The sequence below is a fragment of the Tachypleus tridentatus genome, chromosome 1, assembly GCF_004210375.1.
Source record: "Tachypleus tridentatus isolate NWPU-2018 chromosome 1, ASM421037v1, whole genome shotgun sequence".
Taxonomy (NCBI): domain Eukaryota; kingdom Metazoa; phylum Arthropoda; class Merostomata; order Xiphosura; family Limulidae; genus Tachypleus; species Tachypleus tridentatus.
The window spans coordinates 144,645,225-144,662,093 of NC_134825.1; the positions used below are offsets into that span (position 1 = coordinate 144,645,225).

The 16,869-nt window shown below is 28.6% G+C and overlaps 1 pseudogene across 1 annotated transcript in view; it reads left to right on the forward strand.

Annotated features, from left to right (window-relative positions):
• The window catches only part of LOC143233239 (uncharacterized), an 80,361-nt pseudogene that overhangs the window by 34,046 nt on the left and 29,446 nt on the right, over positions 1 to 16,869 (forward strand). The window contains exons 10-18 of the transcript XR_013018059.1: positions 757 to 879; positions 1,684 to 1,806; positions 3,638 to 3,751; positions 6,107 to 6,238; positions 7,960 to 8,085; positions 9,068 to 9,190; positions 10,529 to 10,663; positions 11,913 to 12,047; positions 14,345 to 14,473. The product of XR_013018059.1 is annotated as an uncharacterized LOC143233239 (transcript). The remainder of the gene's footprint in view (positions 1 to 756; positions 880 to 1,683; positions 1,807 to 3,637; positions 3,752 to 6,106; positions 6,239 to 7,959; positions 8,086 to 9,067; positions 9,191 to 10,528; positions 10,664 to 11,912; positions 12,048 to 14,344; positions 14,474 to 16,869) is intronic.

Consider the following 16,869-nt stretch of genomic DNA (forward strand, 5'->3'; position numbering starts at 1 on the left):
TTTAGATATTGATATTATACCATGATTACTAATAATCACTGGTTATAATTTTAACTTCTTGGGACTAAATGTTCATCTATTATTGGCTGGTAGTTTATGTTTCACCCTGTACTTAAGCTTTTTAAAGGGACACAAAATTTCTGAAACAGGCTTATTTTTCAGTGTAATAAAATATTAACTTCTGTTGAAATCTAACTTCACTAAAATTGTGATTTGTTTTTTTTTAAATTTATACTAAGCACTACAGTGCTTCCTGACAGCCTGTTACCAAGTACTTTTGAAATTGTTTTTTTTATACTGAAGCATTACAAAAACTTCACACATTTTTTGGCTAGTGTGGAAAAGATAAAAGAAAGGTGATTAACATTTTGGCCCTTTGGCTGGCTCTCACTTCTTCACTTTAGCAACACTTTTCAATGATACTGAGAGTCTCAAAAGCTGTGAAACACTTGATAATGGGAATCAGATGCTCAAATAAGGCTATAACTAGCAGCTATTTGTAAGTATCATAGATTGGATGTGGCAGCCATGTTTTATTGGCCCATCTCTACATACTAAGCACTATAATGGTTAGTGATAGTGTATCTACATAACTGCAATAATAAACTCATTTGAAGTTATTCTGTTCATCAGATTTCTTAAAATTTCTTTAAATTAAGTGCTTAAAATTTCTTTCCAACACTACTTTCCAACTACAATTTTTTATAATTAAATATAAACAAAGAACATGTGTCAGTTTGAATTGTGTTATTTCAGATGAAGATGAGTGCACCAATCCTAATGCATGTGGAAAAAATGCTGAATGCACCAATCTGCTTGGTTCCTATGAATGTAGGTGTCAGTTTGGTTATTCAGGCAATCCACACATGGTTTGTCTTGGTAAGATATGCTTTAATATTTCTTTGTTACCAAATGTATGTATTTTCACAAAAAACATGAGTGGTTTCTTAGCTACCTGTTCTGCAGTTTAGATGTGTGATGTTTGTAATTCTGTTTATTTGGAAATAACTTTTTTAATCCATCCATACTATATGAAAGATTGTCTATTCTTGTATCATGTACATTTTGATAAAGAAGAAACATAAAGTCCAACCTTTTGTGAATTTACTTCAGTCGTAACTGAGTTGGGCTGGTTTTGGGGAATTGTACCATTTATCAGTGACATACACCTATGTATCTAAGAGAAGAGTGTTACTGGTTTTTATATTTAGCTAAATTTTGTACTTGAGCTGTGACATAATACTCATGGCATTGTTTTTTCATTTCTGTTGTTTGTGTTTACTTACAGCCATTATTATTTTGTATTTAAAATATTTCTTTTTAACAATAAAAATAAATTACTTTGATATTGTTCAGTCTTTGTAATTTCAATGGAAAAAGTTATTATAAATACTTATTCTTGAAACTTTGTGTTTGATGTGAAATGTTAATGCTATGTTATTATTTTCTTAAATACCTTGTTCATATATGTAGTAGTTTATATTAATTTCAGTGTTTTTTAAAACTTTGTTTATATTATTTAACAGCCTTCAGGTGACTTCAAGAGAAGAGTTGAAAGCCTGCTTTTAAAGAATTGGAGATGTAGATTAAAAACATAGTTGTTATTTTCATAATTAACATATATTATAACATTTTAACATATTAAAAGTAATTTCTTATTTTCAATGTAATTTGCTTGTCTAGATGTGGATGAATGTGAGAAGCATCCATGTGGAAACTATTCAGAGTGTATCAATCTTCCTGGTAGCTACAAATGTGAATGCCTTGAGGGGTATGATGGCAATGCAAACCTTGTCTGTAAAAGAAGTAAGCCTATTATGATATTACCATCCTGAAAAGTAGAGTTTTTAGCTTTACAGGCCTGGTACATTTTTCTGTGATGCATACATTTTTTTATTTATTTTTAGATAAAAGTTAACATGGTTGAATCAGGCATATTTAAGTCATACACACATCATGATGAATGTCGTCTGTGTAACTTGAGAAAATACATAGAAATTCAAATAGTTAGAGCTTAAAAATAATTATGGTTATGAATCTGAGCCATTGTACCTGGTGACTGTTGGTTTACTTCAACAAATATTGAAAGAATTACTGTTAAAAATGGATCACTAACAACTTGTATAGTGCTAATCCAGTTCTTGTGACCTAACTTTAATTTCTTAATCTGGTAATATTTGTGGTTATAATATGAAACTAAAAGTCAATGAGGATATGCTGTTTGTTTTTGGTGGTCATTTAACATAATATTATTAGTGGCCTGCTTTTACAAACACCTTATTTGTTTCTTTTTGGTATTCCTATTATCATTATTATTATAATTTTTCTTTTTGCAGTCATATTATTAAGTAATTATTGTTAGTACTTTAGTATTATTATAGTTATTACATATGAATACTAACATTCATTGGTATATATTTTTATTACCTTCAGTTAAATACAAAATTATTATGCTGTGTTTAAAGTACTAGGTTTGTTTTGAGTTAGAGTTAATAGTGCTGCATTAGGGATGCTATGTTTAATGCTTGAAAACTCATTGTATAATTTCTGTAGTGGATGTTTGTGTATATACAAGACACATTAATACTTGTAATAAATGACCTTACAACACCAGATAATTTATATTTCTTTAACTGGACATTCAACATTTTCTTTAAAAAAAAATTCTTTAGAAGCATTCCACATGCAGTTTGTGTTCCAATAGAAAGTTCCTGAAGAAGCTGTGAAACAAAATATTATGTGTCCAATTGAAAAAAATAACAAAAGTGGTGTTTTAAGGTCATTTATTATAAGTATGCACTACAGAAATTAAATAACTGTTTTGAGACTGAAGTATGTGAAGACACACAATTAACTTGACTCAAGTCAGCATCAACAGCATAATATGTATTCTGCACTCATTTGAAAAACAAGTTTTTATAAAATTAAATTATAATTAAAAAAGAAGTCCAGTGCCTGTAACCCTCTCAAGAAACAAAGATCTTACCCCTTAACTGATAATTACTTGCAGTAAGCATGTGAGCATCAAAATGGTGGTTATAAATTATGTTTTGTTCATAATAATTAATTAGCTCTAGTTATGCTATGACATATCCTTTTGTAGTCTAAGTAAGCTAAAATTCCATGAATTTTACTTTATAAACAAAACATCTATAAGCAACAATTGAGAATTTTAGTAGAAGTGTGCTGTTATATATCAGTGCAGAGGAATATTTATAGAAAAGTACACACAGTTATATAAAAAAAGCATAAGAAATCATAGTAGGGGTATTCTTATGGTAATAGATATTCAATTTAATTCATTAAGCATTTGCATTAATGGACTGTTATTTCTGGTTATGCCAAGTATTGTATACACATGTACACACATACTCTTGTTTTTAAAATCAAATTTGAACATTATAAGCTGAAAGTTTTAGTTGTAAATTATTTAACCAATGCTTACTTTTAAGTATATTAATTTTGCATTCATCTGAAATCACAACATAAACAGCTGTTTTTGTGGTGGAAATAAGTAACTTGAATTTGGGAAGTGCATTTTTGTAACATTGGCTTATGTTTAATGATTAGCTTGCTGTTAATTCATTGCTCATGTAAAGTATTTCAATATACATGCGGATGTGGTTTGTTTATGCAGTTCAAGTAAATGTGCCATGCCAGGAAAACTATGAGTGTGTTGAAAATGCACATTGTGTGAATAGAAGCTGTAGATGCACAGAAGGTTACCAAGCTCTTGAAATAGACTGTGTTGGTAAGTTAAACAATTGCATAAAGGTTTTGTGGATTTCAAGAGAAATTGGTAATATTTATGATGTGTGTATAACTAGTTCAATTAGAATATTTGAACGAATCTCATTAATTCTTTGTTACCTGACATTACTTGCATATTATGCAAAGTAATAAAAACAGTTTTGAAAATGTAAGTACAGATAGCAATGACAAAATTTACAGAAATAAGGTCTATATGTATGAATACACCAAACTATAAAAATTCCAATGCAAGTAACTAGTAAATACTGAGTCAATCTTACAAAATTGTGGTTATTAGTCAGTGTAAGAGTATGGTACTGTTCAGTTTAAATGCTTTTGTTCTAAACTGACAGCAGTTCAATATTTAACTACATATAAAGGTTATTCTTAGAGAAATCTGGCTACTTATGTAGTGGCCTTTGTATTATTTTGTGTATTCATCTTTACCTTGTTTCTGTCCTTTTTGGCATTGCCATCCCAATATGATATTAATTTTTGCACAAATTATTTTTATTAATTGTTTCCATTCTTTTTTTTTAACAGTTTCATTGAACTGTGTTGATAAGTGAACATTTGTTTAATTTTTATAATTCAATGGTAATACATATGGTGGTAATATCACATCGGGTTTGTCAGCTTCTTAATTGCACTTTTAGTGTGACTTTAGATATTGATATTATACCATGATTACTAATAATCACTGGTTATAATTTTAACTTCTTGGGACTAAATGTTCATCTATTATTGGCTGGTAGTTTATGTTTCACCCTGTACTTAAGCTTTTTAAAGGGACACAAAATTTCTGAAACAGGCTTATTTTTCAGTGTAATAAAATATTAACTTCTGTTGAAATCTAACTTCACTAAAATTGTGATTTGTTTTTTTTTAAATTTATACTAAGCACTACAGTGCTTCCTGACAGCCTGTTACCAAGTACTTTTGAAATTGTTTTTTTTATACTGAAGCATTACAAAAACTTCACACATTTTTTGGCTAGTGTGGAAAAGATAAAAGAAAGGTGATTAACATTTTGGCCCTTTGGCTGGCTCTCTTCTTCACTTTAGCAACACTTTTCAATGATACTGAGAGTCTCAAAAGCTGTGAAACACTTGATAATGGGAATCAGATGCTCAAATAAGGCTATAACTAGCAGCTATTTGTAAGTATCATAGATTGGATGTGGCAGCCATGTTTTATTGGCCCATCTCTACATACTAAGCACTATAATGGTTAGTGATAGTGTATCTACATAACTGCAATAATAAACTCATTTGAAGTTATTCTGTTCATCAGATTTCTTAAAATTTTTTTAAATTAAGTGATAAAGAGGTGAGGGTGAACACCTCATTAGAAAGTAATGTTAAAATAATCATCAAAGTAAGTTACATACAAAACCTAAAACTCTGACGAAAAGATTTCTATAAGCTTTGAATATAATGGTCTTCTTCAAGAAAGTATTAACCATTACTCTTCATGTTTTTATAGTTAAACATATGGCATTAATATAGCAACCACTAAGATTTTACTCCAAACATCAGGAGGTGGAGTCCTGATAATGTAGTTTGTACATTGTATTCAGGATCTTCTTTTGATTAAACTTACTTTACAAATGTTGCTGGTTCTTTATGAATAAAGATACTTGTATTATAAAGTGGTATATATACAGATATATATCAGCATCATATCCCCTGCTTGATAAGTGATAAACTTATGGGATATAATGCTAAAATTAGGTGTTAAGTTCCTCATAATAGACAAAACATGTACAGCCCTTTGTGTATCTTTACAATTAACAACCAACCAGCCAAATCATAATGAGCCACTTGTTTAATTTGGGTTTAGTTTTCTGGTATAATTTTTTTTCTTTTAAGTTGTGCCATACAGTTCTTAAGAACAAAATAACTTTTATCCTAAGTTTGTACTTGATACTATTTTGAAACTGAAATACTATTTTCTCTTATCATAAGTGTACTAAATATTTTCATTCATGTATATTGCCTGTACTCCATCTCCATTTCTCAAACTTTATTCAATTTTTTAAGATGATTCCACATAGCATATACCTAAATTTGTTTTAGGTTATTTGTATTCCTGACTGTATCAGTCTTGTATTTTCTCAACATTGTTCATTTTACTTTATATTTTTTTGTAGTTCAATGTTGTGTTTTAGATAGTTGCACAAATTAAGATAAAACCTACAAAAATTTAATGAACTTTACCCTTTAGTTTGTTGATTAATTCATATGTTCACATAAATGATGTGTAAGTATGAAGTTAATTGTAGTGTTGATTGAATGCTAGGTTTAGGTGATACTTATACAATGATTAAACTCAATACTAATTCATATCTATTCAGATGTCAATGAATGTGGGACACCAAATTTCTGTGGCCCTAATGCATTTTGTGTCAACTCCATTGGTAGCTACCACTGTGAATGTAAAAGTGGTTATGAAAAAATCAGTCCTACTCCTGGAAGTCATTGCAGAGGTAATGAAAACAAATGGATATGTGGTTTACTTTAGTAAACTTCTGGTGATAAAATGTCATTAAATTGAAAACTAGCACATTATTTGTACCAAATTAAATATCTTCTAAATGTTTAAACTTACGAAACTCTAAGACATTAAAATCCAATTTAACTTCAAACTTCTCAACAAGTAGGGGTGGTGGGTTCAATACAGTAACATGCATTAATGAATTTTCTACAATTAATAGTAGAATGCACTCGCAAAGTTTGAAGTGCAGGGAGGGAGAATACCTTTCACTTTCTGTCAGGTTTTATGTATGGGATGGATTCTTCACTTGGTGATAAATGTCAATATTAAACAAATAGCATCCAGTCCACTTGTTTTAAAATGATATATTAAAACAAGTCAAATGTATATAAAATTTATTATGCTGTTGGTTACCACAGTTGCATTTATTTTTTTTATCAAAGTCCACACAGGCTGGTTCAATTTCTTTAGAAAACAACTTGACAAGAACAAATTATTCTTCTCTACTCTGTTATTACAATACAACCTTTGACAATTTTACTTTAGAAGTCACAACTATACACTATTTATGGCTAAACCCACAATTATGCAGCCTAGATCTATCTAACTATCTATCTGTATCTAACCCAAACTACCTTTTGGGTGTGTATTATAGCCTAATAGAGGTCTAGAATGTGTCACACTCTACAAGATATTATGATGCAGTAACATTAATTAAAACAAAGAGGAAAAGCTTAAAAGGTTCTAGAACCATTAACATAATGCAATAATACAACAAATGCCAATTCACAACATTTAAACTACACAATGTATGATTCATAAACAGTTACATAAACAAACCTGTGATCAATTCTTGCTTTAAAAAATAAATAAATTCTTCATTAGTGCTATACTTAAACAATTCTAAATCTTAACACTGGCATTAACTTAAAAAGTTATATATATCTGACACTTGAGTTGAAGTTGGTCATCATGCATGTTAGTATTTGCACTTATTCTGTTGTTATTGCCACAGACTGCTTCAAACTTGTCACATCAGCTTCATTAAACCCTACAGTAACAATTATTAACTACAAAGAGTAACTTAAAACCAAGTTATTGCTGAATTAATCATTCAACACTAAATTGGAAAACAGTTCACTCAAATATTATGTGTGTATATGTACATGAAAGGTTCCATGTTTGAGTGCCAGTATTTAAGGAATCTTATTTGGTTTCTTTTCCTCCACTTGTATGGTTAAATTCATTAGGTACTCTCATCTGATCTGAAGTTGTTTTTTTTTCCACTACTGGCTAGGACAGTTACTGTCCACTTCAGTGTCAAGAGAATTTTCACTGTTTGTGTTTTAATTCATTGAGTAATATTAACTTTTCTATAGTAAATTGGATAATGACTATTTTAACACAGTAGTATTCATATTGTTTATTAAGAAAATTCAGAATGGTACTTGCTCTTTATATTAAATGATTTTGTTGATTTTTTTTTACATGTTTCTTAGCTAGGATTACAATTGTATATTCAAATGGACATGTAATAGTTAGGTTCAGTAGTTTAATTAATCATACAGCTTTTTTAAAATAATTTCTTATACTTCCCTAAAAGTAATTATCCTTGTAAATTTTTTACCTTTAGTAATCTATTTTTTAATTTAATTATTTGACTGTAACTTATATTGCATTACTTGACTTATTTTTAATCCTTACTATTATCAGATGTTAATGAGTGTCTACTAGAAATACCTCCATGTGGAACCAGTGCCTTATGTCTTAACAGAAATGGTAGTTATGAGTGTGTCTGCCCTGACCACCTACAAGGGGATCCAGAAGTGGCTTGTGTTTGTATGTATTGACAATTATTTAAACTAAAACATGTATTTGTTGTGTTACTGCTTGTACATCAAAATCTTAATGTTTGTTAGTGAATGAAAGTAATTGATGTTAAACATATTTTGTGTTTCTTTATATTATTTTACATTTTTTGTTAAATTTATTTCACTATACTGGAATTATTGTATTGAAAGAAATACTTAATTGTGCTTACACTGTATGGAGGTAAAAAATATTTTAATATCATGTTCAGTTTTTAGACAACATGTTAATAAAAATCAGTTTTTTTAAGCTTAATAATCCTTATGCTGAAGGGTGAAATTATTGTTTTTATATTGAATAAGCTGCATACAAAATATTGTTAAGGTAACAGTAAAATTCTGATAATTCTAATCTAATCCAAAAGTTCCCAAACTGATGATGGGAGTTGCAGTATCAGTATTCATTTTTGATTTATGTGGACATTTCTATACTTTCTGTGTTTTAAAAAAATGTTTAAATTTGTTCTTGGTTGAAATAGTGCTCGGAACTAACACTTTGTTTTGCATATCCTATCTAAATTTTAATGTTCATATGACACTTGCACAACTTTCAACTACTACAATGAGTTTAGCTAAACAAAAATTTCTCTCTCATAGCCACTTCTATCAGAGGATGAGCACTTCACTAAGGTCACGTAACACAGTTCTCTAGGAGTTTCTTTTAGTGTGAATTAAATCAGTTTTTACTTTATAATAATATTCAACATTTAAAAGTTATTTAAACAGTTAACTTGTTTCAATTTGTGTTTTCATAATTTTGAAGTTGATGATTTGTAGAATAAAATATAGCATAAATTTTATAAATCTTTTAATAATACTAATGACTGTATAAGCTTTCTATATTCAGTGTTTCATGGTACTGGTATTCATAATGTAAAATGGGATTTTACTCTCTTCACAGTGTTTTGGGAATGGAAAGATTGTTCAATCTAATACTGGTATATACTTTTCAGCGCCTTGTGCTGGCATTGACTGTGGCTCCCATGCTGCCTGTCGAGTCAATGGAAGAGAGGCCAATTGCATTTGTGACCATGGATTTACCTTTGATCCAACAAATATAACAGCTGGCTGTATTGGTGAGCATCATTTGTACAAACTTCACTGAATGTTAGTGAACTTGCTAGACAAGTTAAAGTACAAATACATATATAACGTGTGTGTGTTTGTCATTAAGCTAATGTTTGAGTTCAAAAATGCTCAACATGTTTTATGATAGTTATTTATCACTGCATCTTGTAACACTAACCTCTGTGACAATGAAGTTTAATTATCACTTACACTTCATTGTGCTTTCTCTTAAAAGTAAACATGCCTTTAATATATTTCTTGTGGACATTCTGCAGTGCATGAAACAAAAATATTGCTTAAATACAGAAAAACTTGTCTATTGAATATAAAATGTGGAAAAAAAACACTTATTTGAAAAGTCTCTTATGTAAATCAACTTTTATTTTCAAAGTAATGTTACATTTTGAGCATTTTTCCACAGATACCTTATTTGTATTTCACAAACTTATAAGCAAGGTCTGTGTACATTCAGTGCTTCAAGTTAAGATAATGGTAATTATCATATTAATTGCACTCATACGTACATTTTTAGTTAACATTATTCAGAATTATTTGATTTTAAAACTACAATTGTAACGTGCAGTCAACTAATTTTAATGTTTAAATTGATTAATGTACTGACTAAACATAAACAATAGATACTTAAAAGTCCCTCGCTGGTACAGCAGTTAGTCTATGGATTAACAACACTAAAATCAGTGTTACGATTCCCCCTCAATGGACTCGACAGATAACCCAATGTGGGTTTGCTATAAGAAAACATATACACAGACAGATACTTAAAAAAGCTTTATAACTGACAAATTATAAAATGGAATAATCAGTAAATAAAGAGATTGATTTTATAGTAAAAAAACCTACATTTTCTGTTTTGTAAATATAGTTGATATTAAATAGTAGTTTTTATTAAATGCCACTTTTAATTAAGAGGATGTGAAAATGATCACAAATTTCTTAGTCTTAAGAGAAAGTCCATGCACAAAATAATTAGAACAGGCTTGTCTGAAAACTTCTCACAGTTGCATTACTAATAAAATCTGGAAATGCTATTATAGTTTAAAGAACTGTATTGTAATTCTGATAATGAGTAACATGTTGTACCACAAATATATTTTGATTTATTTTTGTTCCTACAAGAATAATTTATATATATTTTTATGTTTCCTGGTGTTGTGTGGTTAATATGTATAATATTTTATTATATTTATGTACAAGTCTTGTAACATAAACGTGTGAAATGTAGCTTTACTTGAACCAATATGTGTTACTCAGTCCTGATCATTTGAAGGAAAAGTGAATACTTATTTGAAAGATATGTCCACTGAGAAAAGAATGTATTTATTTAGATGTGAATGAGTGCAGTAACAGCCATGGACCATCAGGATTATGTGGACAGGGAGCAATATGTACCAATGCTTTGGGAAGTTATCAATGTGTATGTCCTCCTGGTTTCACTGGAGATCCATTTAGATATTGTGAAGGTAAAGTTTTACCTTATCTCTTTCTTGTTATCATTTTTCTTCAATTATATTAAAGTATTTTAGGGATTTAGAAAATCCAAGGTGATAGTTTTTTCAGAAAAGTATTTTTACTTGGTCTGTCATATACAGAATTTTAATAATAGAGTTGATAAGTATGGTAAATGTTGACACTGCATTGTCTATACATGGAGTCAGATTCTTGACTAATATGTATTTATAATGTTTTCAACACATTACATTTTAGATTTTTAAAAAATGGTTCAGTTTATAATGTCAGATGACATCTTAAAGTGATTTTAAAATTGATCAATATACAATTTGTTAAACAATGCGTGATAATATTTGCTAATTTTATGCCAAGTAATTGTTGTACTGCTTATTAATTAATATTTTATTTCAACCAATAATATAGAATGTCAAATAATCTTCAGGAGAAAATGATACCTTAATTTCAGCTCACTTTATACTGGTTGATGGATTTTGGAATTGCATATACAAGTAATATGATAACTTCCATTATTATCATACCTTTAAATCCAAAAGATTTAATATCAGTTTTTGAAATAATTAAACAACCCATGAACAAAAATGGTAAGTATAGTAAAAAAATAATATTAAAATCAGATTTCAAAATAGCTTAAGCTACAGGTTTTCAAACCATTAATACAAACATCCTACTGGTTTGAAAATCAGTAACTTACAGTGATTAATCTAAATCAATACTTTCACAGATTTAATGGACTTAGAACTTGCCTACATGGGAAACATTTTTGATATTTGCTTTTACAGTTTAGTACAACTTAAAAAAATAATTCATTTTCAAGACTAACCATTTGTGTAAGAGTAATACAATTCTGTTTATAATAGTGGAAAGTATTGTTCATCCTTCTATTGTATTAAACAAGATTTTAATAGATTGACTTGTAAAAATTGCGTACAATATTAACAAGAGAGTGTGTGTTTTCCCATAGCAAAGCCACACTGGGCCACTTGCCGAGTCCACCAAGGGGAATCGAACCCCTGATTTTAGTGATACTAACAAGAATGTGCATTGTTGTACATGTACAGTACATAAAACTAAATATCAATGGTATTGTTCTTAACAAATTAATATAGCACTCTGCCAAAAAAGAAACAAAAAAACTTGGTTTTTACTGTTATTTTATATATTTATAAGAATAAGGTAATATCGTTTTGGAAAAATGAATTGTAAAATAGAATTTCTAACCTAAATTTTGACTTCTTTCAGATATCAATGAATGTGATGCTAAATATGGTATGAGTGGTCAATGTGGAGATAGGTCTATGTGTGAAAACTCTATTGGGAGCTATTCGTGTTCTTGTTACCCAGGGTACACTGGCAATGCCCGGTTAAGGTGTGAAGGTAAATACCTGTCAAATGAAATATTAGCCATGTTTGATAGATCTTAAACTCTTTATTATTATCATTATAAATTACACCAGCAGAATACTCATATTTTTATATTTTTCATCTATTGAATCTTATTTTTCCATAAGATCAGTTTCATTATTATTAGTGATTATAGTGTTTAAAATAATTTACTGTTATTATCATTTTTTCAACCCATTACAATTATTTTGTATTGTTAGCTTAGTGCATGACTTTAAAAATAAATAAATGATTAAAGCTTTTAATATAATGAAATGGATTTATGTAATTAAAAGAGTAACATGTGTGTGCATATACATGGGAAGCTTCTTAAACTTCATTTAACTATGCAAAAACCAACTTAGGAAAAGAGAAGTATGGGTGACAATACCATATGCATAAGGGAGGTGTGAGTGTAGACATTACCTTATGCATTGCAAAGGTAAAGATATTTGGGGAATAAATCAGTTGGCCATAAGAACCCGATCTCAGACAGCAGTGTTTATGTATTAAAAGTTTTATGTGTGAATTTCTTCATTTGTTTATACTTATTTTGGTACCATCACCATGTTTAACAAGGACTTGAGGACAATGTCACAGAGTTTAATATTACCTTGATGCTCAGGTTTTGAAAGCATTGCTAGATCTCATGTCTGTTAGTAGATAGTTTGATTAGTTTGTCAATTTTGTTCACATCATTTGCCTCAAAATATCTTTTGTACAAGAAGAATTTGAATGATATAATGTGTTGTGGAATAGATTTAACTTCACTGATATGCTCTCCACAGCTGTCAGATTTGTTCAGAACTATGTACTCAACCTCATATATAAATAGTCCAGGCAAGTCACTTAACTGTTTTAGTTATTTTAATACCCAACACTACTCTTACATTTTACAAGCTTTGTAAATGTAAATATAAAATACCATAATTAAAAAAAATGTTTCATATGTCAAACACGAGTTTTATTCTTAGTAAGATATTATTAGATTTTTGAAAATAACATTCCCTGTGTGACAATGAGAGTAACCAACTGATGCTTTAAAGCATTTCAAACATATATTTTGTTTCCTAGGGTGTTGATTTATGATTTTAAATAATTTAAACCAGTTACTTTGACAGAATAGAATTCATTAGTTTATAAATAGTATTTTAGTTTTGAGCATTGCCTTAACTTATATTTGAACAAATTCATTAATAATTAATCTTTGTATCAGTTGTATTTGTACCTATATTTAAATTATTATTATTATATATTTATTTATATTAATCCAGTGGCAGATCTGCAGAAATGTGAGTCCTGGCACAATGAGCAATATGTGTAATTCATCTATGTATTTCTTTCACAACAAGTTCCTGATCATTCAATAGTGTGATGCTGCTATAGGTAGACTCATGTTAGATGTATATATAAATTCTAAAGAAAAGCATTCATACAGCAAGATGGTTTGAAAATGTAAAGCTAAAAGTCAACATTTTGAAAAGAAAGCCAAAAAACACATCAAAACCTTTAGAACAGCAGTGAGCTTCAGAACTATGTCCTAACCTTTATTCACAAATCAAAGGCTATAGCTATGAAAAAAAAAAGAACATTTCAATCTAAACAAAATCACACAATATAGCTGAGATATCTCTTGGAACTATTAATAAGGTAATAAACTTAGATTTAAAGGTGACAAAGGCCTAAATCAAGTAACTTATAAGTTTCAGTTCCACTTTAAGATCAGTAGTTGTTTTCATGAAAAGTATGGCTTGGTAAACAGGAATGATATAATCCGATTTGACCATGTATCTTTCAAGTCTCTCAGTACAGCTATAATTAATTTTTGTGCCTCTAGTTTGCTTAAGTATGATTTAGAAGCTAGTGTTCATGTACGGTAGAGAGTTTATGGATAGTTTGCCAAAATGTGTGGTTTACGTTTAACCTCCCCATCCTTCAGATTTAGTGTGATTAATAATGATGAATGCAATTCAAGAGCAACACAAGACCTGATTAGTTCTTATATAAAGTGTGATTAATCTTAGCAATAACAGAGCAATAAGTAGACAAATTAATAGAAAAAATGTAAATACATTGGTGTGTGTAAACAGTTTAAATGAGTAGGTAATCGCTTGTATATTGTTGTACATTGATATCTTTAGATGTTGTAAGTTCAGGAGGAAGAAATTAAAACTCATGGGTTTAAACTGATCAAATCATCACATAAGTATACAGATGTACTTTGTGAATGATTTATTCATCAACTATTTTCCAACAGAGTAAGAACTATTCTTTCTAAATTTTTTTTGTAGATATTAATGAGTGTTCTGAAGTCTTTGGAGCCAATGGAAGATGTGGCATTTCTGCTATTTGCACCAACACTGAAGGTGGTTTTGAATGTCGTTGTCCATCAGGAACAGCAGGAGATCCTTTTCATGAATGTAAGTTTATTAGGTCGTTTTTTTCACTCATGTCTAATGTACTCATTACATTCACACCAAATGCCTACATCAAATAATTCATTATTTTATATAAAAAATAGTTGAATTCTTTAAATACTAGTTTTTAAAAAAAAATCCAATATGTTTTACGAGGACGTATTCTTTTCAACAATACTTAGCTTTCAAAATAACTTTCCCATTCATTACTGTTAGACACAGATATGCTTAACTTCATATTATAAAATATTCCATGATTAATAATAATCAGGAGTTGCAAAAAAGCCTGTAATATAATTAATTTTTCCCAGCCTATTGGCATCAATTTGTCCTCTTCTGTATATGTATTTATAAAAATTAGTAATATAGATACTTCAAACAAAAAGCTTGATAACTGTAGAATGTTTTTGAGTCTGAATTAGCTTTTAGGGTACATTTGCAATTTCTTCTATGCATTATATCTTTGTTGATCTACAACACAAGAATTATTTTTGTAAAATGTCTGTATCTTTCCTTTAGCAAAAATTAATTAGATATTGAAACATCACAAGAAACATTAAACTTTTCATTTAATTTTAATAATATATTTGTACATTGTCAAATTTAACTTGATATAGAAATGTTTATAAACTCTAAGTTGCAACTTATCAATTATTCATAATAACAATTTTCACTGTAACTATTCACAAAGCTCAACAGATTTACAGACATTCTATGAATTATTCATTTTTGCTGAATGTTTCTTGGGAAAAAATATTATGTTTAAAACAAATGGAAGTTTAGAAGCATTTCATACATGTAATTAAATGCTAGACACAAAAATGTCATGCTTTGCACATATTTTGAAAAACTGTGTGTGTGTAACAGCATAAGAAAATAAATGTTATTTAAGTTTACTGAATGTTGCTTTTGTTTCTAATTCTATAAAAGCCAACTAATAATTTTATACTTTGGTTACATTACAAAACCATGATTGTTTTTCTGAAGGAAAAAAAAGCATCCCAATTTCATCATTTTTTTGTTTTATTTTTTAATATATTTTTTCAGAAATATACATGTAAATCCAGTATTTAATTTTGATAGTTATAAATTATTAATATAAAGCATAGGTACATTGTTAAGATTTTTCAGTGTGGAAAGTATCAATGATTATAATTTTAGTATTATTTGAGATAAATCAAGGAAGCAATTTAATTTACTCAGTTTAAATGGAGCTGATAAAGCTTTCATTTTTCAGAGCAACAAGTGTTATGAAACATTATAATAAAAGTGGAAATATTTTTAAACACTTCAACTGTAACTGTTTCAGTAAAACTTTGCATTACAAAGCTTTCCATTTTAATTGTTGTTTGTATTTGCAGACGAGGACAACAGCTAATTACAAAGCTCATTAGATCGTATAATGTATTATTTGTCATACAAATTAAAGTTTTATGAACATTTTATTTGATAGTTACTTTGTAATTAAGACATCTGAATGTTGCAGTTATTCTTGTATGACTAACTTTAGTACTAAGTGAAAAGCCTCATCAGCAGTCAAAATGTATTGTGCTATTGTGAATAATTCTTACTGTTAGCTTATTTTTGGTGCATCAAGAGGAAGTATTCAATAAGATTTTAATATTTATTTTAGTTTTCTTATCTCTCTTTGTACCTGAGAAAAATCAAATATAATTTAAAATGTGAGTAATACTTTGAAGAAAACTGAATTTTATAATTATTTGGTGTTTTAATCACTAGTTGTGGGTGATTAAGTAAAATAATCACAGTTTTGTGACATATTTATTGTGAGCATTTAACAACATTTTGGAGGTTTAATTGAACAGTTGCATACAGTTGCCTATTAAAAATTTTTTATAGGAATATCTTCAAGTGGGTCGGTGGAAAGTTTACTGACTTACAACACTAAAATCCAGACTTTAATTTATTGTAGTGGAGAAAATGCATGTAGTCCATTTTGTAACTTTGGATTAAAATAAATGAAATTAAAACTTTACAAAAGTAATAAGGTCATACTAATTACATGTTTTAATAGCAAGAAAAATTAAAGTAATTTGAACTTAATTTAATAATTGCTTACCCTGTGTTCTGAATTATAAATAACAGTTGAAATATCAGTTATATTATTCCATTCATTTAACTACTGTCTTTCCTATTCTATTATAAACAATAATATTTTTATATATTTGTAGTTTTATTTATTTATTTTAAAGTAATTTTGACGAATAAAGGTTTTAAAATAATTTTAAAGTCATTTATATATTGTGTCATTTATATGCATAAGTGTGTGTGTATGTGTGTACAAGTTTAACAGCAGGATCCAATAATTCCTCAAGGTTTTAATATGCTTATTCAACTAGAATATGTGATGCTTTGTACTAAATAAATATATTTTGTGT